Source organism: Anas acuta, chromosome 2 (genome assembly GCF_963932015.1).
Source record: "Anas acuta chromosome 2, bAnaAcu1.1, whole genome shotgun sequence".
Lineage (NCBI taxonomy): Eukaryota > Metazoa > Chordata > Aves > Anseriformes > Anatidae > Anas > Anas acuta.
In genome coordinates, this window is record NC_088980.1 from 98,378,143 (window position 1) to 98,402,677 (window position 24,535).

The window sequence follows — 24,535 nt, forward strand, 5'->3', positions numbered from 1 at the left end:
AAGTCTATTACAGAGACCGGTGTTTCCACCTGTGAAAAAATGCAAGTGTGTGTCAGTGCAAAAGGAAAGCAAACTAAGTCTCAAAATCAGTAGGCATTTGGCAGTCCTTAAATTTTGGTCTTTGGCAATGTCACTAAATTGAAGATAAATGTCCCTATTAAACAATGACTTCACTCATGCTGCAACCTGCGCTTGAACTTACTTTTTACTACTGATGGGTGAGATAATAGCGCTGGAGAATGTGGGAATTGCACAGGAGTGTTCCCATCAGCTACACACACAAGATAAGGGGGTAGTAGTTGTGTGATAGAGAGAGTGGGACAGAATATCACATGGTTGCCTTCCCACATTCCTAGAAGTTTCCTATGAAATTGGGGTGTCAACATCATTGCTGACATTGGATGTGATAATGGGGAATGTAGGAGAGAAGATGCTCTTGGGAGCAGGAGAATGAAATCAGCGTCTTCCCAGCTTTAATATCAAAGTATCTTTAAATTGTGGGTGAGAGGAGGCAGGGAAAGGCTTGGCTTTGCTTGTTAGAAGATTTGGTAGATCAGGCTACCTATCATCAGGAATAACAGTTTATCCTTGCAGAAAATGCTCTTTCCTTGGTATGCAGAAACTGGTTTGCCACTTCAGCATTTTCTCTGTAGATTCCTAGGAGTTCTGAAAGTCCATGGATAATGAAAGCTGAACATGCAATACACAACATAAGCTTAAAATATTTTAAAAGGTTTCATGATTTATTTTCTACATTTTCTTACAATAGAGGGACACTGCCTAAAATCTCACTGTAATGTTCAGGAATTCAGGAAGAATTTGTCAGCATTATTTGTTTCTTTTTTATACCATATATTCTAGAAATACATTGTTTGGTAGTATGGGGAATTTGAAAGTATAAACAATATGTTTTAGTATTTTTGTTTTTTAGAAAATCATTAACAACTGAAAGCAACTTCTAAGCATAATGGTGTAGCAGAGCAGGAAAATGAAAGTACTTGCTACAGTAAATTAGTAGAAGGTGAAAAACTGCTTATCTACTTGAAAGGTAGTAATAGTCAATCTATAGCGATATTGTTGCTTGGCCAAGCTCTTGTGATGTGACCTCTAAACTATACAACCATTTGCATAGTCATATCTGAAAGCAAAATTCTGATTTTTTTAAGAAGTAATGTCATTTCCATATACATAATTATTTGTGTGCAGGGACATGATAATTTTATAGATTTTGTATGCAATTGGCAGAAAAACCCCAACAAATTAATATGCCACTCTGTTCCTGTGTTCTGGGACAGACTGATATTTCTCTCCTACAAAATGGTTGCTTTCTAGTGGTTTTATACAGGCTTGCTTATCTAAACCTTCTGCATATAAACTTATTTTTGTAACATTCCTATCCTGGTGAAAGTAATGTCCAAAACTTTAGAAATTATTTTTCAGATTTTTTTTTTTTTGAAATTAAGTCCAGAATAAGTTAATTATGTTAGTGAAACATATGCAAGCATTGACTCTGAATGTGCACTGTATTTGGTCCCTTCCTTAATCAACAAAAGACAATTTCACACAACTGTTGTGGTAAGAGCTCTGTTAAAGGTGGCTGTATTCTCACAACATGGAATGGTGGTAACTGCTAACAGGAAAAGGGGTAATTGTATTGGTTATTTCTCTCTTGTAAAACTAAACACAGAAACATAGTGAATTCTTCTGTCTTTAGAGGAGATTAAATATCAGGATAATTGATATGTAAAATACACAGAAGATTTTTAGGATGAAATAAAGTCAGATGTAAGGATTCAGGTCTTGATATTGATAAGCGTGTATAGAATTCAGTACAAATATTATATAGAAAATCCTGTATTTTTCACATGTGCTTATTATATTAATGTGCTTTTTAAAAATTATTATTATTAGAAGCTCATTGGTTTCTATACAGTGACAGTCTGAGGGATTATACGAGCAAGTAAGAGTTGCAGGATCTGGTCCATATCTTAATTCTGTTTGTACAGTGGAATGTGGTAGAGCTGTTTGAAAGATGGCTAAACAGGTGCGCAAAGAAGCATTAAGAAAAAATGTTTTGACACATTTTTGAGAAATTTCTATCGCTCCAATTTGGGACCTGTAGAAATATGACCACTGTATAGCAGAATCTAATGATATACAGCTACAAGGATGAAGGAGTAGGCTTTTCATCTTTGAAACTGTTCTGCAAGAATACATGATGTTATTCTGTTATGTACTTGGTAATGACAAGTACAGCCTCCTATTAATAGAAGGTAGACTGATGTTAGAACACCTATTTATGCCACTGCAATGTGCAAATGCAAGCCCTATTTATAGTTTAGGATTTGGTGATCCTGGTTAACTATGCTTTCCTGCAGACCGTTTGTCCTTCTGTCCTGAGAATGGGAAGTTGGTACACAACTACTACTTGTGGGCACATTCAGGAAGTCTCATTTTATACATGGAAACTTGACCAAGTGTTCTTTGCCACTTTTACTTCATAACAGGAGAGAAACAGATTTGCATAAGGCACTGTAGTGCTGTGCTGGGTTATGAAGTAAGGAATGAAATAGCAGCCTGAATTCAGAATTTTTTAGTTATTAAGTTATAGACTACAGCGTACATTTTCCTGAGGAAAAGGTTAATGAGATGAAGATGACTTACTTGCCTGATTTTGAAGGAGAGAGCTTTGTGCTGTGTATCAGAGGAACAGTTCATTACTATGTAAAAATTGCTTCCTTACTGTTGCTAAGGCCAATATTAGTATGCAGCAAATGTTCATACATCTGTAAAGTTTCAAAGTTTTCGTTGTTCTTGCTAGTGTTATCCCATTGAATTTTGACATGCAGGCATGATGCATTTTTTTTTATTTTTTTTTCATAGAGAGCTCAGTAGTACTTAGTAGGGAGAGTAGAAGAACACTTCTTATATATTGACTCCAAGTGGTCATGATAAGGGCACATCCAAAGATTGGCCTAATTGTGCTTCTGCTGTTACTTGGCAGAAGAAATGGAGAAGAGCAAGTATGACAGGTCGTTGAATGACTGCCACAGAGTTGCTGTGTTGTAGCTTTTGAGCTTCTCAGGGATGTTCCTGTGCATCTGCAGCACTTAGGCTACTGCTCTAATTTTGTGCATGTCAGGGAATGATATGGGAAGTGCAGGGAAAACAAGGGGAAAAGGCACTGCTATAAAGTTACTGAACCAATTATACTGCTACTCATTTGGATATGTATGAATGAATACATGCAGTGCCTTCCCTTTAAGTTATGATAACCTTGATTTGATTTGTTCTGCATATTGATTAGACTATTAAGGTTGTAATACCCCCACAGAAGTATTACTAGTCTGACTTTGCAGATGGATGTAGTCCCACTTTCAGAATTTCTGTGTTGGCCTGGGGCATGTGTGAAGTCTGGCTGAACAGGGAGATGAAATCATCCCACCTGAGTGAACAGTCCCTTCTACCCCAGCCATTCCAATATATAAACTGAATAGCTGGACTATTCCTAATAACTGCAGTGCGTTCATGGTGCTACTGTTTGCCTTCTAAGGATTTTACAGATGGGAAAGAATAGACAATGTTAAAAATAGATCATCACCTTCCCAGCTGTATTGGGTTTATGAGGAAGGGTTTTGGTAGCAAGGGGCTGCAGGGGTGGCCTCTGTGAGAAGAGACCAAAAACTGCCCCATGTTAGGTCAGGGCCAGTTTCAGCTAGCTCCAAAAGGGACCCACCACTGCCCAGAGCTGAGCCAATAAGCAATGTTCTTTGTACTTCTGTGGGAGCAGATTTAAAAGGGAAAAACCTGCAGCACAACAGTAGCTGGGAGAGCGAGGAATAAGAACAGCCCTGCAGACCCCAAGGCCAGTGCAGAAGGAGGACAGGAGATGCTCCAGGTGCCAGAGCAGAAGTTCCCTTGTGGAGAAGCCCCTGATGGAGCAGGCTGTCCCCCTGCAGCCCGTGAGTCCCACATGGAGCAGATCTCCACGCTGCAGCCCGTGGAGGAGTCCCCGGTGGAGCTGGAGCAGGTGGATGTGGGCTGGAGGAGGCTGCGGCCCATGGGGAGCCCTCACAGGAGCAGGCCCTGGGCCGGAGCTGCAGCCCATGGAGAGGAGCCCCCGCAGGAGCAGGGGGTCTGGGGGGAGCTGCAGCCCACACATGGGGGACCCATGCTGGGGCAGTTTGCTCCTGGGGGATGAATCCTGTGGTACGGAGCCATGTAGGAGCAGTTCTTGAAGAGCTGCTGCATGTGGGAAGCCCTCACAGGATCAATTTGGGAAGGACGGCATCCCATGGGAGGGACCTCACATTGAAGCAGGGGCAGAGAGTGACTGTGAAGAAACAGTTGAGATAAAGTGTTAGGGATTGACTGCAGCCCCCCATTCCCAATTCCTCTGTGCCGCTTGGGGGGGAAGGGTGTAGAAGAGAGTGGATGAGGAGAGTGTGTTTTTAGTTTCTTTAGAAATTTGTTAATAATTTGACAATTGAGAGCTGTAATAGCATGCACCTGTGAAAAACAGCTTGATCAAGGAGGGAGGCAAATGCATATAATAATAATTCAGATAACTCAGTACCATTTGACTTTGAAACAGGAGGAGAAAATAGGAAGAAATGAGATGTGAGGGATTTTTGAAAAAGTTTTTATTCCGTCATAATATAGCTTTGGAAAATAGGAAGTGAGATGTCTAGTAGAAGGAGGCAGAAGTACAAAATGCCTTGAAGGGACCTAAGCTAGCTGATCCTTTGTAAGGAAAGTCAGAGATGTGTAACACATCACCTCCTAAACGCTATGTGACAGGTATGTTTTCTGACAAGGCAGTTACCTGGTAATCTTAACCTGAAACAGCTGATTCCAGCGTACTGAAATCTTTCTTATGTGAGCTTGCAGAGACATAAATCCAGAATTATGCCGCTTATTCTGACTCTTGTCTATAATTACCTTTCCTAATTGGATCTTTGCTAACCTTAGAAGCATACAAAGTAAGAACTTTGAGTAGTTGCTTCAGATTTTCTGAATGACCTTGGATTTATAGCCCTGTTCTGGGGCATACTCAGAAGTGATTGTCTTAAACTCTATCTGTTTCATTCCTAAATTTCAGCAGAAAAAAGAAACTAAGCTCCAAGCTATCTGTCTGATCTAATGAAAACGTACAGGATATAACTCAATACAATGTGCAGAGATGTAACTGAACTCAGAGTTTCATTGTCTCTTTGATTTTAACGAACTGTGTGAATAAAATGATTAGGATTTGTCCCCATATAAATTTTGAAATAATGAGAACTAGCATCACTATGAAGGGACAGATGTAGGTAGTGTTACTGGAAGTCATTCATATCACACAGCTGTAAATCCACTTACTGAGTACTGTGGAAATCACAACATACATCTGGAGTCTGTACATTTTCATTCCTTGATCTGTATTCCATCTAACTTTCAGCATATTGCTGTGTAGTTAAAACATGGAATTTATAATTACGAAATGGTGGAATGCACTTATGTCAATTAACTATGACCTTGCTGTGGCTGAAAGTCACATAGCATAGTAGCATAGATACTGCCAAACCAAATGATAGATGAGGGCAACAACCTGATATGTTTAATACTTCAGCACAGAGTATTTTGATTGTTAGCTTCTTGGGAGATTGGTTAATTGCTTGTTTATCTTCTGTGTAATTTGTTACTAAATAAGCTTTTAAAAGCATAATTCTGGAATGGAGCCAGTCTGAATCTGATTCATGTTGACAGCATAAAGCCTTCTTCAGATATGCATTAATGCCTAGTCTTGTTTGCTGCGCTTTAATGGAATTGTGTAGGATGTCTTGGATCAAGTCCAAATAGGAACGAAATTTACTAAGAGTTGTTGAGTCTTTTTTTCTGGAGTTTCTAAGAGCTTATAATAGGAAAAATGCTGGGAAACTGGAGGTTGGCCACAGTTTTATCCATACTGACTAATTAGCAGAATTATAAAAATTACCCTGCATGTATGTAATGATAATAAAAGGAGCTTTGAGGATCTGCTAGGAGAGCAGGTTTTCTAAGTTAGGCATAGCAAAACCTTATACCTCTTGCAATTACAAGATTCTTTGTTTATTAATGCTTGTTCAGCCAATTAGGCCTGGATCCAAGGAGTTAAAATGGTGACGGTGAAGCTGTGGCCTGACCATGAAGTGCATTGGGCTTAAAGGCTTCTCTGATCAATCACATCAGAAAAACCATGACCGTATGAGGCAAAGTGCTGAAAAGCTGTTGAGTTTAGTGTGCTGGTTCACATATGTGAAAAATACTTACATGAGCTAACTAGGTACAGAAGGATCTGCTATCATTTTTGCCATGCCATTCTGTCTTTACAATGTGTCAGGTATCCTCATTTTTTCTGTAAATAAGAAAAGAAAGCATGAAACTTCAGTGAATTAAAATCATGGGGTATAGCAGCCTTACCATGAAGGCAATTTTTTATGTTTTTGCCAAACCCAGATTGGATTGATACTTTTGGCTGGTCTGGCAGTGTAAAGGTCTGGTATCAGTGATGATGCAGCTGTCATCTGTGTGTTGCCATACCTGACTTGCCCACCTCATGAAAGAAAGGCTAGCAACTTACAGTAGGATTTCAGCTGTAATGCATCTTCATGCTCACGATACAGAATTTCTAGGATATAACTTGTCTGTTGTACAAAATGGATGTAGAAATAGGATTTGTAAAACCCTGCCTGTTGCATGGAGGAATGCTCAAGGCAGCCTTAACTGAAGTGGGGAGCTTGGGCCTTCCCCAGTTAATGCGAGTTGAGATGAGAAATGAGATGTATTCCCACAACATAGCAAGCACAACAGCAGGCTTGAGTGTTGTATCCCTTTGTTTGTTTGTTTTGTTTTATTGTTTTAACATAGTTTTGAGTTTACTGCAAAACTCAAAGGCACAGGAAAACTAAAGTTGGAGATATTCTCATAGCATTTAATTGCTTTATTGCTAGGGCACATGGGATGTAGGAAACATTTGTTTGAACATGCTGGTTCTTTAAAAGGCTGACAATAGATGCAAATTAATTAAGGGACCTTAGATACTTTGTGAACTCTACAGTGTCCTTGGTGTGATGGCAGTTCGGTAGCAGTACTGTAGATTTCTAACTAACCTTTCTGACTGATCCAAGTGGAGCATGTCTGACTTGTATCTGTACTGGTGTATTAGTACTTGTCAGAAATTTTATAGCCCAGCTGAAGCTATGCTGCTTTCAAGACCTGAACCTGTGTTTTGGTATTCTGCAAGTAGAATATACCAGTGCAGTGGTGTTCTGGGTGTCCATGTGCTCCTTGCATGGGTTAAATGCGATCACAGACACCCTTTACCTGAACTGGCTAAGAAATTAAGCAAGATTTTGTGGATTGTTCACTTGGATGTATACTCTTACTAAAGTTACTAATGTTAATATGTAATCTAAAACCCACTTCAAATTTTTGTGTAATTTGCTGCATGGGAGTTTGTTGCTGCTTATATACTAAAGTCCTTACTTTCTTAGCTATAGTGTGACTTGAATTTGCAAATTGAGTTCAATATGCACAATTCTAGAAGGCACAGGGTATTGTTGTATGACAGCAAAAACCCTCCAAACCAAGTAGGATGCAGAGACGTATTTAATTTGTCAGCGTATTGTTTGAAGGCTTGTATTATATTCAGTAAATTCTTATTTGGAGTACACAGTATTCACTCATTGGACTAGAAATTGAAGTGGTTTAAGTGTGAATTTTATTCACACAATTTCACTGTTCCATAATGTTTAATATTATGTTACTAAGTATCTTGTATCTTTATTTAAGTATTGTTATACAATTAACATATTCTGTACTGCTGTTTTTACTTCTAGAGTAGATGCTGCTATGTAATCAAAGAAGCATATGTTTCTTTTAACTAGGTCTCAATCATTCCAAACTCCAAAAGCTCAATAATTCTTGTACTTTGTTTTCCTTCATTGTAGCTGATGGCTCGATAAGAGTGCTTTTTCCAGCTGGCACTGGTACAACTCCCCCAAAACAGGTAATTAGAGTGATGCTTTTAAAGTACAATAACTTAAAAGTATATGCTATCTTTACTTCAAAGTATACAATTGTCTACATTTTTTCATAGACAATTTCTGTCTGTAATCACTTTAAAAGCCGTATGTTAGGGAGACAAAGTGATAACCTCTTTTCATGGGGTGTTATATACTTTGGATAGAAAACCCAAAAGCAAGCAAAATAGGTTTTTTGTAATTTCCCTGAATGTATACTGTCTCACAAAATGGTGAAGTTTTCAGTCAGGGGAAAAGAGAAAACAACAATAATAATCTTAAATCACCCTGAGCAACTTTAAATCCTAAAAAAAAAAAAAAAAAAAAAGACTTCCAGTGAACTAACAGCCCCTACAGTTAGTGAAAACTGGTGAATTTTCGAGGCTGCATCTAGGTGTGAGGAGTCAAATGGTTATCTAGTTTTAATCTCTTAATTTTACTTTAGCTGGAGGTTGGCTGCTGCACTTGATATCTTCCTCCTCCTCCCTGAGTTCTGGGTCCATGTGTTGTGGGCAGCGCAAGGTAGAGGCTGCTGCTGGCCTCTTGTTCCCAGAGCCACCAGTGACTGGATACAACTCTTGGAGCTCTGTACTGAACTGCTCTGTGTTCTGCTTTCTTGTGTTTTCTCTAAAGCTGGTAACTGTGAAAACAACTACAAAAGGGTATAACCAGCTTCACTTTTAAAATTATACTAGTTTCTTTGAGCTCTCATCCTGGCATGTTCCTCTCCATCTAAATCTATTTACACAAACTGAATAAGCAAAGTCTAGCCAAATATCTTCCACAGAAGTATCCTATTGATAGGATAAGGATGGAAATATAAATTTATTAGACAGGTTATTCTTTAGCTGAAGTTGACCAAATCTCTTCGCAGTGACCTATGTGAATCTACCTGATGGTCTCAGTCTGTATGTTTCTGTTTTTATCAACATGGTCAGTACAGTGACCACACAGTGAACAGTGCAGAGAAAAGAGTGATCTGCTCATTGTAAGAGGTGACTATTTAAAAAACAGGATTGTGACACACCTGTATAATTATACAGAAGGAACCTTATACTGCCACTTACACTTTTTATTACTCTGTTAAGATAGTGGCTGGAAATCGGAATTGGCTGTTCCTAAAAAGCATACAGACATTACACTTTTTGTCTTGTTGAGTTGGCACACACTTTTTGTCTTGTTGAGTTGGCACTGTCTAGTTTAAAACTGCATTTATTTTTTTTTTTCAGTAATAAGATTATTAAAGTATTATTGCCTTTATTAGCCAGAATCCATCATGCATAACTATGATGAAAAAGGCAGGAGATGGGCAAAAAAAAAAAAAATACAAACACAAAACAAAACACAAAACCAAAAGCATTACCAGATGTGTCAGGTTGTTTGCAGATATTTCAAAATTACCTATTTATCTGAATATACAACAGTTACCAAGCTGGTTACTAGTTGTCTGTGAAATTGTGATATTTGGCACTTGTCATAGTTGGACAAGCTGTCTATCATTTCCTCGGGAATTCCATTATCACTTTCTTGATTCTTTACTGGATTTTCTTATGTTCCATTCTAGCCCATAGTATCTATCTGACATCTTTTTTGAACTGCATGTGCAGTGTATCTGTGTCTAATTTTGAGAATTACATAAATGTGCCTTACTAATAAATACCAATTGTTTCTGAAAATAATTTTTTGGCTGTTTACATAATGTTCCTTGCATAAATCTTCCATATGAGTAGCTTTTTCACAAGAAGAGTTTGGGGTAAACAGTGTAGCAACCAGAGAAATATGATTTAAAGGTTAGAGGCTTTGTAAGCTATAGGCATTTTCCTTCTGATATCAAAGTCTAGTTTTGTATCTGGTGCTGTTTTGTTAACCCTCTGGTAGAGTTTTTCAAGCGTTTTCATTGTAGTACCAATTTTCTTAGAGCTGAGGTGATTTTTTGGTAAGTCTAAATTCTTCTCACACCTTCTGATTAATCAAGTTTTCCCTTTTATTAGCATAATGAGATGTGGAACAAAATTGCTGCTGAAAGTGAGAGGCAGAAGCATGACATTAGTGGATTTCAGGTTAAAAGAGAACATTTGATTGAAGTGAATCTGCTGGGTCCTATGTACTTTGTATAAAAAGAAGTGACTATGGGTAGCTGTCTGAAGAAACCCGTGCCTTGATTTTTTTCATAGTGTAGTTGAGAATAAGACCTGTCCTGAAGCATATCTTCAGGGGAAATGTTAATGTAAGTGGAATCATGCATTCTCCAATGTTTAATTATGAGAACATCGTTTTTTTCACTCAAAGCAAGGATAACGTTTTTACCAAGTTGTTTCTCCTTGCATAGTGCTAAACATTCTCACTGATAAATAGCAGAGCACTGGGACATGTCTTTAACTTCAAGCATGTGCCTCGTCTTGTCAGATTAAATGGTCAGCTCAAGAAATTGGAGTTACAGACATGATTAGGTGATTTTCTGGATCAAGGCTTGTATGATCACTCCTGTTAACTACCGACCCTGTACAGAAAAATATTAAAATCACTGTAAGAACTGTACAAAAAGCACTATGTAGTCAATCCATATCCCCGAAGAGCTCAGCAGCTAAAATGGGAACAGATGCATGAGGTGCCCTGAAGAGCTTAAGAAAGGAAATACCTAAATTCATTAGCTAAAATTGGTACTGATGATTCAAACGCACTTAAAGTGAATTGAATTGTTTCAATAGTGCTGAAGCCTGGGCATGCTATACTCTGCATCTGTGCATTCCCTAGCCACTTCAGTAGCAGCTACAGTTGTGTTAGCACTGATAACAGTTTGAGCCTGTTCTGAGGAAGGACACTAAAGAGGCAGACTACAAAATGTGTTGCTGGTACATCTGAATAGGGAACGTACTGTGGAAACATCACCAGGAACATGCAACATCAAGCTGGAGACAGATTTTACTTAGAAAATTTTTGAAGTTGTTAATGTCTTTTGCTTGTACTGAGATGGGCAGAGCCATTGCTTCTTTTCCTAAAATAGGAGCAAACATGGAGTCATTTGCCAATTTTAAGTACTTTCATCAGAATTGTAGCTTTGTGCTATTTAGAGTTTTAAATTGGACGTAAAAATGTGTTTTCCTGCCTCAGGTCTGCCTAACGTTCAAGTTTCCCCTTAAAAAGGCATCACAGCATGGAGCTGGAGAGCTCCTCAGGGAAAGAAACTCAAGTACATAAATGGGCTTATGCAAATAGTGTTTTTAAAAAGAACCAAATTTGTTTGGCACCATTTGATATGAGATCTGCATTACTTGACTCGCTTAAATGTGGAAAAAAAAGATGATGTAGGATGTGAGAAAGTTCTAAAACCCTAAACATTTCAGCTATGGTAATCTTTAGCAAATTATTTTGGTGTAAGGTGTCCTCCCACTCAGTCTTCATTATTTATTATTACTTATTATATTCCATTAAAGGAAATACTGAAGTCGCAAGTTCTCTCAGGAATTCTTTCTACACAAAATGAAGTGGATGCATTCTGGGACATCAGTTTGTCTAATTTCTAAATCTGATCAGAACAAAGCTAATCAAAGCTGCTCTTTTTTTTTTTTTTTTTTTCCTCGCTTCATGAGAAAGAAAATATTGAAATCGGCATTTAGGCATCAAAGCTTATCCTTTCACTGTATTTAAATTTCATTAAGTTATGTAAAGCTATTTAAAAAGCTGGCAACAAATGTGCTGAATCATTTGGTGTGCGCACATTTTTCTGCAGACTTTTAGCAGTTTGAGGACTGTTTATATGCAGTCATTTATTTTGTTGTCTTTATGACCAGGGTATATCAAACTAACATGGCATCTGCTAAAAGATGGCAGTTTAATTTTCACACAAATCTATTTTCTTCTTTGGAAAACGAAAAGCCCTGCTTCTGTTTTGTAAACAGTGAAAAACTCAAAAACTTAATAAATGAAGCCCTGTGCTGACCAGTGATATTTCCTTTAGAATTACTGTTTGTTTTTTGTTTGTTTGTTTGTCTTTTGGTGATATAGTACTTAACACATCTGGCATGTTACAGGAATATGGTGTAATTCCAATCCATACTGGAAACAGATATTTCCTTGCTATGGAACTTGCTGGTCAGTGCAAGAAGGGATAGAGCAAAGAGATATCTATTACATGGAAATTAAAAATATTTTGCAGTACCCAAGCTAAACATGCAGCTTGGGCCAGATTTATTCTTTTTAGATATGGGTCTGACACCAGGAACTTTTATCAAGTTTAACTGCTGGGATGTTTGATACAAGGCTTGCTGCCAAGGTTTTAATCTAATTGGGGTACAAATCCCCTTGAGAGGAAGGTGAATGCAGCATTGAGTTGGGAAAGCTTTTTCTTTTTTTTTTTTTTTTTTTTTTTCCTCCCCTGCCTTTCTTGTAATCAAGGCTTAGCCTTTTTCCTTCTGACCATTTATTTTGTGAAGCTGCCTGTGGAATCCAAATTCCCTTTTCCTCTAATTTGTTTTTGGGTTAGGGGAAAGAGTCTGTCTGTCCTGCTGGAAGTCACGGGGACAATTCCTGTTGATTTGCAGGTTGTTCTGGCTAATTTTGTTGTTAGTAAGTAGCAAAGGACATATGCAACATACTACAAAACTCTCTAGCTGTGTACCTGAAAAATAGCAGTACTAATAGACCGTAATCTCTTTTCTCTTCTGTAATCATTGTTTAGCTGGTTTTGATTATCTCGGTAAGGTCTTGGTTCTTAAAAGGAAATTTAAAGCAACTCCGTACTGTGGAATATTGCTTACATTTTCAAATACTTTTTCACAAACACATAAACAGAAAAGATCAAGAGCAGTTACTAGAGGGCGAATCTTTCACAGAGCAAATGGTCTCTTGGTCTTGATCCTCAAAGGCTGAATGCCATGCAAAAACAAGCATAGGACCTGAAATTCCTGATTCTGATGGACACTACGTTCTTGTGACACAGTGTAATTGTCTTCACCTATCATCTTTTGTGTGTCCTGTGGTGTCTTTTAGAAATTAACCAACCATGATCTCTCTCTGTTGGCATTCCTCTTATTCACCGTGACCAACTTGCTTTTCTCTAAGGTGGTTTAACTATGACTCAGGTGAAATTAAGAAGAATGGTCAGTTCATATTTGTTTTTTGACTTCACTGCTTCCATTTCAGACTTAGCTCATGCGTTCAAATGCTGGTCTTCTGCTACACTACCCATCTTAAAAAAACAAACAAACAAAAAACCCAACATAACTTGTACTAGCCTTGCAGAAACTACAAAATTTTAGGTGGATTAATTTATGATACTTCTTTTACTGTGTGTCTTTATAGCTTTGTAAGCAGGTATATTTTGACACTGGACCACTGTCTGAATTGTGTATTAAATATAGAAATTCAGCTTCAGTTCTCTGTGTTGTCAGTGCTGCATAGCGTTAAGAAAAATAAAAAGTATGATATTTAATACAATTTGGAACAATTATACCTGACATTTCATTGATATTGGTATACATGCTGGATTTTAAAAGAGCTCCCCTACTTTGAGGGGACATTTTAAATACCAGAAACTGAAAATAAATTGGGGTTTGAGTAATGAGTGATTTTGTTAACTGTAGTAATGGAAGTCTTTCAAAATCTACAACTTGCATATTAGTTATGAAAGCAACTGAAAGCTAGATTACTAAAATGAACTTCTACAAGTCTTTCAGCTAAATCAGGTTTAAAATGCAAAGTCTGAGGTAAGTAAGCATATTGATCATCACACACCTGTCTTCAGTGAAAGGAATTTGAAGCCTGTGAAACAATTAAAGTCTTGCATCGATTTTAAATACATAATTCATCAGTAAATATTGACCATTTTTCACACAGCTTTAGAATATTTCAGTGCAAATGTGTGCTTTGCATGTATTATTTACTCACTGGAGGGAAGGGATGCCATTCAGAGGGACCTTGACAGCTTGAGAGGTGGGCCCATGTGAACCTCATGAAGTTCAACAAGGCCAAGAGCAAAGTCCTCCATCTGCGTCGGGGCAATGCCAGGCACACTCACAGGCTGGGCAGAGAACGGACTGAGAGCAGCCCTGAGGAGGACTTTGGGAGGGGGTGTTGGTGAATGAGAAGATCAACATGAGCTGGCAATGTGCACTTGCAGCCCAGAAAGCCAATTGTATCCTGGGCTGCATCAAAAAAACTGTGGCCAGCAGGTCAAGGGAGGTGATTTGCCTCCTCTGCTCTGCTCTTGTGAGACCCTACCTGGAGTACTGCGTTCAGCTCTGGAGCCCCCAGCACAAGGACACAGAAGTATTAGAACGAGTGTAGAAAAGCACCATGAAGATGATCAAGGGGCTGGAGCACCTCTACTATGAAAAATGGCTGAGAGAATTGGGGTTGTTCAGACTGGAGAAGGATCTGGGGAAATCTTACAGCGGCCATCCAGTACCTGAAGGAGGCCTACAAGAAAGCTGGGGAGGGACTCTTTGTCAGGGAGTGTAGGAATAGGACAAGGAGTAATGGTTTTAAACTAAAAGAGGGTAGGTTTACATTAGATATTAGGAAGAAGCTCTTTACTCAGTGAATGGTGAGGCACTGGCACAGGTTGACCCGGAGAAGCTGTGGATGCCCCATCCCTGGAGGTGCTCAAGGCCACTCCGGATGGGGCTTTGAGCAACCTGGTCTAGTGGGAGGTGTCCCTGCCCATGGCTAGATGATCTTTAAAGTTCCTTCCAACCAAACCATTCTGTGATTCTTTAGTTATGTGTATAGTTGTTTGTATAGGCTATTATGAAAATAAATGGAAAGAGACATGATCATGAGTATTTAGTGTAAATTGTTTTTGAAGATGAGACTGGGTTATGTTTTAGAGTAATATTCAAGTAAGGAAAGAGATTTGGATTATTTATTTGTTTATTTATTGTGTATGTGTGTGTGACAATTATAGGACTTCTTAGATGTCTGGTGGGGGCTGGTGTGTGGGGAGTCGTCCCTCTCCTCTCTAACATACCGGTGGATTATTATTTTATTTTTTTTTACATTATCAAAAAAAAAAAGTTATGTGATTTTGAGTAAGCTACCCTCCTAACTAGAAGTTCTACTCATGGTAGCACAATATTCATTAAATCAAGCCAACAAAATGGCAGTGTATGTGTTGCTGTGATGCATTTTGTGTGACTAAGCATGTATACTCTGATGTTTAAAGTTTCCATATGGTACTACGTGGGATTGAATATCTACATGTACCATTATGTGAATTCATAATAATTGAGGGATCTTAGAATGCAGTTTGAATGCTATAGTAAACATATAGTAAATGACAGTAAATAAAATAAATATATTTATAATTTGAAATCAATATTTTATTGCAGATTGAACGATAGGCTGTTTTTATTGCATTTACATTATTTTTACATTCATGTGACATTCATGCTAAGCTAATAAATCTAAAGCAAGTATGTAAGAAAACTACTTTTCACAGGGGGGTTACTTGAAACTGCTCATAATAAGAGGTGACTAACACACAGAAGAGAATGCACAGATATGATGAGAGCAGCAGACGTTGAATAATACTATGCGGAGGAAAATGGTTCCTTTGGAGAACACCTCGGAAAAGAAAATGGCTTAAATGATGGTAATAAACAAAAGACAAATGGGATAAATGTTATTCCCTAAAAGTGCTGCTTTACAATCAGAGCTTTTGTTGCTGACCTTGTGTTTGGTTGTAAACTGTTCTCATGGGTTGTGTTAAATGTTGCTTGGAGGTGAATTGTCAACAGAAGAAATGTGTGGAGTATAAGTAAGTTGTTGACAGAGAAAGAAAAGCACACAGAAGACACAAGATTTGTTGCAGTCAAATATCTATTTTTTTTTATAGGTAGATATGGAAAAATATCTAAGTGAACTGGCTGTATTTTCTGTAGAGACTTATGCAATTCATAGAAAAGTGATCTGTCATTTGCATGAGCTGCTTTGGACTCAGAGTTTTTCAGAGCCCGTCTTTGAGTATCCAGATGCTGAATATAGGATATGTAGCAAAGAGAACTCCTATCCTGAAAAAAAAAAAATAATAAAATTGATCATGTTTGAATGAATAAAAAAAAAAATACAAAAGCAAAGGATGTCTGACTAGGAGACAAGGTTGGTAACAATATTGGTGGAGGAATATAGCTCTGTGTGGGGAAGGGAACATGTTAAATAAAGAAATTAAATACCTTTATTGACCTTGATACTCTGTCATTACAGGACGTGTCAGCATTGCTTCCTGAGAAGCTAACCCTGGCCAGCTCTGCCTACAAACAGGTACAAACCCGTCACTTAGACTGGAATAATTGTGAAAAAGCAGTATGGCTTCTTTCCTGCTTGGTTATCTTTTGGAGAAAAAGCCAAGGCATATAACATGATTGTCTTTATGTTGGTTCACGTATCTAGCCAAAGATTAGGACCTTGTTGGGGGGGCTGTGGTACATGATCCCATAACATGTGTCTAATAGCATGTTCCTTAATATGTCTCTTTTTAATGTAGGCAGAGGTGTGGGGGTGAAGGTATTTTGTCTGTGGGATCTGAGTCTGGGAAGTATCATTTTATTTAATTTTATTTAGCAGATGCTTTGAATATCCTGTCAGACTTGTATGCAGTACTGTCTGAGGAAAAAGGAATCTGGGATTACTGTTACAAATAATGGATAAAGGACATCTGAAAGGGTCAAAGATGAAAACAGTAGAAATTTGTATGGCAAGGAAAGTTGGAACTCTGGGGGTAGGGTCTCGAACATGGGAAAGCAGAGCACTCAGATAAGTTGTTATATTTCTATTAGCAAAAAACTATGGAAGTTAAAATATGAATTTATGTGAATTTGGTCTGCTATTAACAAGGCATATTTCTGTCTGTCTGAGCTTTAGACTGCCTCTTCAGACAGTATTGGCACCACTGGGAGTACATACTGTGTTGTTCTGTGCAGATCTGAGAGTAGTTGTTGAGTAGTGAGGAAAGGGAGGATGGACAGAGGGTCGAGGCTAAGATTTAGAATGTGATGGAACAGCATAAAGCTGTGCCAGGGATGTTCAGGCTGGTCATCAGCAAACAACTATTTACAGTGAAGGCAGTCAAACATTGGAACAGGTGGTTGGTGCCACATGCCTGTCTAGAGGCATTTGGATAATGATCTCAGCAATGTGCTTTAACTTTTGATTTTGGTCAGGCAGTTGGCCTCAATGATCTTTGTAGGTCCCTTCCAACTGAACTATTCCATTCCATTCCATACAAACAGAAAGAAGGTTACATCATTGTATTAAGGATGGGTCAGCAACTAAATTGCAGCCTAGTCATTAATCTTATATCGTTCTCCAAAAAAAAAAAAAAAAAAAAAAAGAACCTATATGATGAAACTTTTTGAAAATTTTCTCCTTATCCCTCTATCTCTCTCTCTCTCCCTTTTTCAGTTCTAGATGTATTTATCAATATGTATATTATACACATTTATTATATATATATATATTATATTTATCAATATATACATTGTATTTGAAATGTTTATGTTTCAAACAAAACAAAGAATATAGAAGAAATCTCAGATGAGACAATGTTTTTTGTAGATAATGTGGTTCGGTTATGTCTGCTCAGTAGGCTTTGTAGGTTATGGTTTTCTTATGATCAATTGTGGTGGCTGTGCCATCTCCCTACAAACTGTCCTAACTTTTAAGGTTAAGATTTTCTGTACTACTGCTGTCTGAGAAATTTGTCTAATGAACTTGAATGTAAGAAATTACTCAAGAAGCAAGTGTTTAGGTACTTAATACACAGAGATAGACTGAGGCATAGGTGGTTGGACTGACTGGAACAAGGTTAACTGCCTGTGGGTTACACAGAAAGAGAACTCAAGACTTCCAGATTTATGGGTGCATTGCTTAAATTGGTCATGGGATGACTAAGAATGCATGTGTTTGATAGATGGTTTTATTTTCTTATTACTGCAGTTATTCACTGGAAAGGATAGTTTTCTACACAGAACTATGAATCTCTGCTTGAAATGCAGAATTAATGTCTCTGCTTGAAATGCAGAATTAATGTTTTTCAACAACTGATCTTCATTGTATTTTTTGGGTAGGAAAAGCTCTAATCTCTAAAAATTTTTATATTGGTATGTCTGGGTCCTTAAAACATTACTGTAAGTTAAAAACATTGGCCAAGCATTCACTTTGCAGATCACATTCTCAGTTCAGTTCCCATGGTTACCATGAAGGAAGTGCTTGTGTAACATCCAGCTCAGGGTAAGATGAACCCCTACAACAGGCACAAAGGGAACCATGGAGTCAGGAAGAGGCAGGCTGTAACAAGCGTGATTGCTCTTAGATTAATAATGCCTGGAGATCTTCCAATAGCACTGTTTCTTAATGATACTGAACCAATTAATAGGTAGTGTGATAGTGGTAAAAATTAAGATGCTTCCTGGGAAAGGGAAGAGTTGATTTAAGAACTGCTGCGAACACTGCCATTTTCTATGATTCAGGGGACGTAGGATAGTTTTCACCCATAACTCATTGTATAACCTCACTGTTTCACTTAACAGACCAGACTGATGCCACTGTAAGTAAAATGAGAATTTAACCACAAAGCACAAATTGAGCTCCTTAACCCCCGCTCTGTTTCCTTCCTAGGACAAAATTTATAGAACAAAATGACCACAGCCAATGAATGAAAAAACTAAAAATGCAAAATAGATGAAAGGATATTATGTCAAATGGCCAGTGGCTTTTTTGTTGTTCACGGGTGAACATTGATATGAAACAGTGTTGGAGGGAGAAGTCAAGTTCACTGAGAGTGATGACCAGGCTGTCCTGAGAATACATCTAGCATAGCTGAGCTCAAGCTGATGAAACATAGTAAGAGAAAGAACAGGGGCTTGACTGACACAAAAACGTCTAGACTTTCTCTTTTCCTTAACAGACAGGTGGAATCCTTTTTCAGAATCCTTTTAGGATTCTAAAGCTAATCCTAAAAAAATCTGCAGGGTCCTGGAGACATGGTACTGATGCAAAACTCCCATGCAGGGTCCCTTTGCAGACTGGTTATTACCTTGGCAGCTGCTTCCCAGCCCCACTACACCTGGAGATCAAAGCTTTTTCTTTTCTTCATTAACAGTAACCGCAGTGTTTGTGCTGAACCCTAAACATCAGCAACAACGAAAATCAAGTAATACATCCAAGCTTTGTCCTGATTAAAAACTTCTTCCAGGCCAGATCTTTTTGCATGGAACACTTGCCTTAGGAACACTTGCAGTCCTTTTTCAGCTCTACTGCAGTTGGAGCTCTGCCCAACCTTAACTCCTTAATTCCTTACCCTATTTTTTTTTCTAGTGATCCCTGAATTCACTCAGATATTGCTGAGATACACAGCTTCTCCTGGGCTAGGTACCTTTGCTGCCCACACTTGGCTCTGTCTACCTCTTTCATCCCCAGTGCAGATGGAAGGTCTAGTCTTTTCTCTATCATAACCATAATGCTAATCTTCATTCTGAACCTGAAAAGCATGAGGAATTATCCTGATGCAAACATTTTTCTAGGCCATATCACTTTGCAGCTGCCCCCACTTAGTTCTGGTATCCCCTTTCCAATCCAGCTGCACCTCAGTCTCTTTCTTTTATCTCTACCCTAACCTTAACGCTAACTCTTCTGGTGATTCCCAAATAGTGGCCATGGCATTGCACTAACTGAAGGCCCTAGGCCCTTGTTGATCATATTTGGTTTTGGTATTTATTTCCAGGTGTACTGCAGTTTTGTCTTGACGCATTTTTTTTCCCAAGCCATGTTAACAAATGGTTCTTAAGTCTTTCATTATTATTTTTTTCAATTTAATCTTTTGATTTTAGCAGAGTAACCCTTAAAAATGTCATATCTTTATAGTTGAAGTTACCAGGGTAGTCCTTTTAAACATTCAGCTAACTGTTATCATGCAAATTCAATTTTCAAAGCCTGTTTTTCAATCACTGATAATTTTTAGAAGTGGTAGTGAAGAGCCTCATTTTTAATTAAAAAGAGAGTGACTATGGCAAGGATATAATAAGGTATGATGAGGATAAAAATATATTTAATGTTAAGTCAGCTGTAATATTGAATATCAGTGTTGTGGTGTATGAATCTGAAATTTTCATCTTTTCAATTGCAGCAATATTATCGTCATGACTTCTGAATCTGGCACTAAATTTAGCTGGTATCAAAGTACTTTGCCTCCTGTTATTCCCTTGCCTGTGACAAAAATCAAAGAATCATCATTTCTTCATCAAGATGAAAAGACTCCAATTTTTACAGTTTTGTGTTTTCATTATAGTTGCTTCATCTCTGCTGGCCTGTTATTTCAGCTTTGTTTCTAGATTTTACCTAAAATATGAGTTTCAATATAATGTTAATTTCTTAGACTAGATGTGCTGTAATCTTAAACAGTTTCTGAAGGGCTTGGGGGATTGGGTGGGTAGGAAGAGATCAGAGTGGTTTAATTTTTGTAAAAGGAACTAACCAAAATACCAGTTGTGTGAAACTGACTTTAACTCAATATCAGGAAATATTTTTATGTGAATTAATTCATTAGCAACGTGTTACAGAGTTTTCATTATCCCTTATCTGATGTGGCAGTGTTCTTTCTTTTTTTTTATTTGATTTTTTTTTGGGGGGGGGGGGCGGGGGGGGACCCACCACCATGGGAGAGGGTGGAGCTGTTTCTAAAATAAAAGTAAGACCCATAGTGAACCTTAGGGAATGAAACAGACTTTGTCTAAATGCAGCTTCAATACATAATAGTTGCAAACTGAGTTTGATCGTGCTTACAGTGGCTTAGGGATCATTCCTGAATACTTACTACACAGCTGTACTACTTGTAGTAAATATACATTGAACAGATCCTTAACTTTCAGGAGGCAGAGCAAGGTGAATCCCTCACAGCAGTTGACGCTTAGGCACACAAAGGCATTCTGTAGCTGTGTATAATTTCAGTTACAGGTACCTGTTGGCTGACAGCAGAAGGTGGGTGAGAGGAATCACAAAACAAATATACAAGTGCATTACAGAATCCTTTTAAACGCCTAATGGTTATTGTGCTAGTAAAAGTATGAAACTTGACTTCTGAACCCAAAATTTTATAGAAGAGCAAAATCAAACACTTGGGTTTGGGTTCTTATTGACAGTTAATGCTATTCTGCTTTCAAGTTTCAGCAGTTTTCATTGTTTTCATATTATAGTTACAATCTCATATTTCTAGACTCAAATATATGACAAAAATCTAAGCCCAGAAAATCAAGTGAAAATACAATTTCTGAGAGGTGTGGTGATGTATTTCATTTAATGTAAGATCCTGAGTGTTGGCATCTGTTATTATCTTTGCATGTTGGCATTCTAATATATTTAAAACAAATGAGCATTCACACACAGACTCATGCTATAAGATTAAAAAATACATAAATACACATATATCAAAAGACTGTAGTATCAAGGACTTAAGGATTATATGGAACAGTCCCTTTGTCAAAAAATGTGTAAATAAGATTTGTAGTTTCTTCCCCACTTAGGATTTATATGTAATACTTTAGTTCTGTATAACTAGTTCTGTAAACCTGGCAGTTTATTGTTTCTATAAATCTTCAGATTTTTGGGGGTTACTTTCCTTTTCCTATACATTCAGGTGATGGAAACTGTAATTTAAGAGCCCCTTGGACTGCTCTTTACAGTTATCCTGAATTTGGTACTTTCAATTCTTCCTTATTCAAGTGGAACATGAACAGAAGTCAGGTGCTTTTTGGTTAATAATGGTGGTGATGAAAAATGGGTAGGAAATGCAACAAAAAATTCTCACACACTAAAAGTTATCAAAACTATACAGGATTGGTACTTAGCGGTACTCGGCTAATAGCTAGGTATAGGCAGTATGTCTGTAACGGCCACTGCTGCAGGCAAAACTGTCTCAGATTGGGGTTTTACTTAGTTATGCCAACTATTGCTAATTAAAACAAACTTTTCATCTCTGATTCAGGCTTTAAGAAAAAAAAAAAAAACAGTCAAACGTAACGTTTGTTACGTTAGTTCTGGTTTTGGTAGCCAGTACCTTTTGCAAAAGTTTGTTCTGCTGGATGCTTGCTTTTCTGTCTAGCTATGCTAAGGGCGTGGATATAAGATTCCCCAGAGAAGCAACATTTGCACTGAAGCTGTGCAGGTGAATTGCTAATTCTCCCATTCTTTCTTCAGCAGAACTACTGTTGTTATCAAGCTGGTTATTCAGCTAAAGGCAGCAATGAATGAAATTGCTATATATTCCTGAGAGATTGGGTAAAAACAACACAGTGAAATCAACACCCTTTTCTTGCAGGGCCACTGGTACACATGGTACTATACAAAATCCTTAGCATTTCTATATAAATCTTAATTATATGCATTTGATTAAATGAATGAAAAATGGAGAAAAAGGAGCAAAAATAAGGAAGAGGTAAAATAAAATACCAAGCAAATGAATCAAATCATATTTCTTATCACTTTCTAAAGTGAACATAAGCAAGTCCAACAAGTAATTACACTTGTATTATAAATGTATGAATGTAGCTTTCTAAATACAAGGTTATAACAGATAATGATGACAGGAACCTCTATTGGTTTTGATACAAAGCTCATTAGCATTACAAGAAGACTTTCTACCAACTCTGATGGGAGCCTGTTTAATGTGTAATGAGTGTAAATATACATTGATGTCTGGAAAAGGAATGGCATTTTATTTTAGCTTATTGCAGGAAGATAAATCTTTTGTATGCATATTTTTAACAAGGTGTCTCAAAGGCAAATGGGAAGAAGAAATGCCAGGGTATAGCCTCGTGATGAGCCGGTTTTCATCTGTACAATCTTCCTCTTTTCCCAGAGGCTTGTTTCTTTGCTGTGGTTCATTACCTTTGCAGCTGTGCAGATGCAGCAATGTGTGGACTCTTACCACAAACAGGATTACTGATATGTTACTGAGTTTAAAAAACAAAACTGCTCCCTAAAGCAAATCTATAAACTCCATCCTGAGTCTGTAGGTATCTAGCTTGTGCTGCATAATGAGTTTCATTTAATTTGTTGCAGTTTACCCTACCCATAGACCCAGGTTTTCTCTTAAAAATGTTTTTCAGTAACTTCGGTGTTAGAAGATTTCATCAAGATGCACATATTTACAACAGTCAAATGGTTTAATACTTGGCTGAAGATCACTGTGTTTTGAAAAAGTTCTGAAAAAGGAAAAGCCATCATGCTTTAAAGTATTGATGCTAACCCCATCTGCTTGGTGCTGAGAACTCAGATACTGTGATTTGGTGGTGGTGGAGGCTTTGATAGGAAAGGTTGTTTAGAGGTATTCACTGTATCTTCACAGTTCGATATGGGCATTGGAAAGTTCACCCTTCTTGAGCCAGGTCTTTTGGTAGAGATGCCTGGTGAAGTGCAAGAGGATTATTTCTGTTCCATGAGTAGTAATTAGGTATGTAAAGGAGTCTAGTTACACTGAAATATTCCCAGACTTCTTCCTCCAAGCTGAAGTTAACCTCTGGAGAATAGTGTTTATATCACAAAACTTCTGGACAACTTCTTGGTAGCAAGGAGAAGCAAGAGTACCAATGATATATTTTTTCCTCATGGGAATAAAAAAGGTAAATCCCCTGTTAAAAAAGTCCACATGACAGCATTTGCCTTCTACCCGATATAGGATATTTTTCTGTACTTGAGGTACTGAAACCATGTGTAAAAATAAAATGCAGAAACACTAATCGCTTGTTTTATTTTTTAAAGTTGTCCTGCACATTGTTTAAAGTCTCACTTAACATAGACAGAAGTATGTTATCATAGTGAGTGCAACAGTGCAATTCATTATGATACAAAACAGCTGCAAAAGAAAAAAAGAAAAGAAAAAAGTTTATGAAGCTAGATCTCTGTATCTTCCTTAGAAAAACATAGTTGTGATAAAATATAGTAATGCTTATTCTGTGGGGAGGAAAAAAAAAAAGCATCAGGGCTTCTGTGTAATTTATATGCACCTGAGATAGGCTTTATGTTATCTAATGGAGGGACTAATAGCAATATAGCTTCAGCAGCAAGGAGCTCAGCACAGTTTGTGGAACTTGCTGGGAACTGGAAAAAAATCAGCAGATAAAGCATGTGCTGAATTGAGTCCATGCTGCTATGCCTGATCTGCTTGTACCTGGGTAAATTCAGGGGTGTCTGCCACAATATGCATAGCCTCCAAACCTGGAATCTTCCTGCTCTGTGTACTCTGGAGATCAGATAAGTTGTTTTTGAGGACTAGTTCTTCCCTGTCAGGATTTTGAATCATCATATTTTTACATTCTGTATCCAGAAATTGCATTAGAGCATCTGGTTCAGCTGCCTGACTGCCAAACCTGGCTGTAGTTTGAAAACAATGCTGGCATAAATACAGGTGTTATTAAGCTGTCCACAGCTGTGGGCACAGTGCAGCATCTTCAGAGATTCACTCTAGCTGAGGATCAAAATGTAATCAGAAAAAAAAAAAATCA

The 24,535-nt window shown here is 37.7% G+C and overlaps 1 long non-coding RNA gene across 2 annotated transcripts in view; it reads left to right on the forward strand.

Annotated features, from left to right (window-relative positions):
• The window catches only part of LOC137850877 (uncharacterized), a 116,164-nt gene extending 95,788 nt beyond the window's left edge, over positions 1-20,376 (forward strand). Inside the window, exons 10-12 of one of the 2 annotated variants that reach the window (XR_011092865.1) lie at positions 7,971-8,029; positions 16,245-16,301; positions 20,164-20,376. This is a non-coding gene — a long non-coding RNA (uncharacterized lncRNA). The remainder of the gene's footprint in view (positions 1-7,970; positions 8,030-16,244; positions 16,302-20,163) is intronic. The other variant, XR_011092867.1, reaches the window with a different exon arrangement.
• The last annotated feature ends 4,159 nt before the right edge of the window (positions 20,377-24,535 follow it).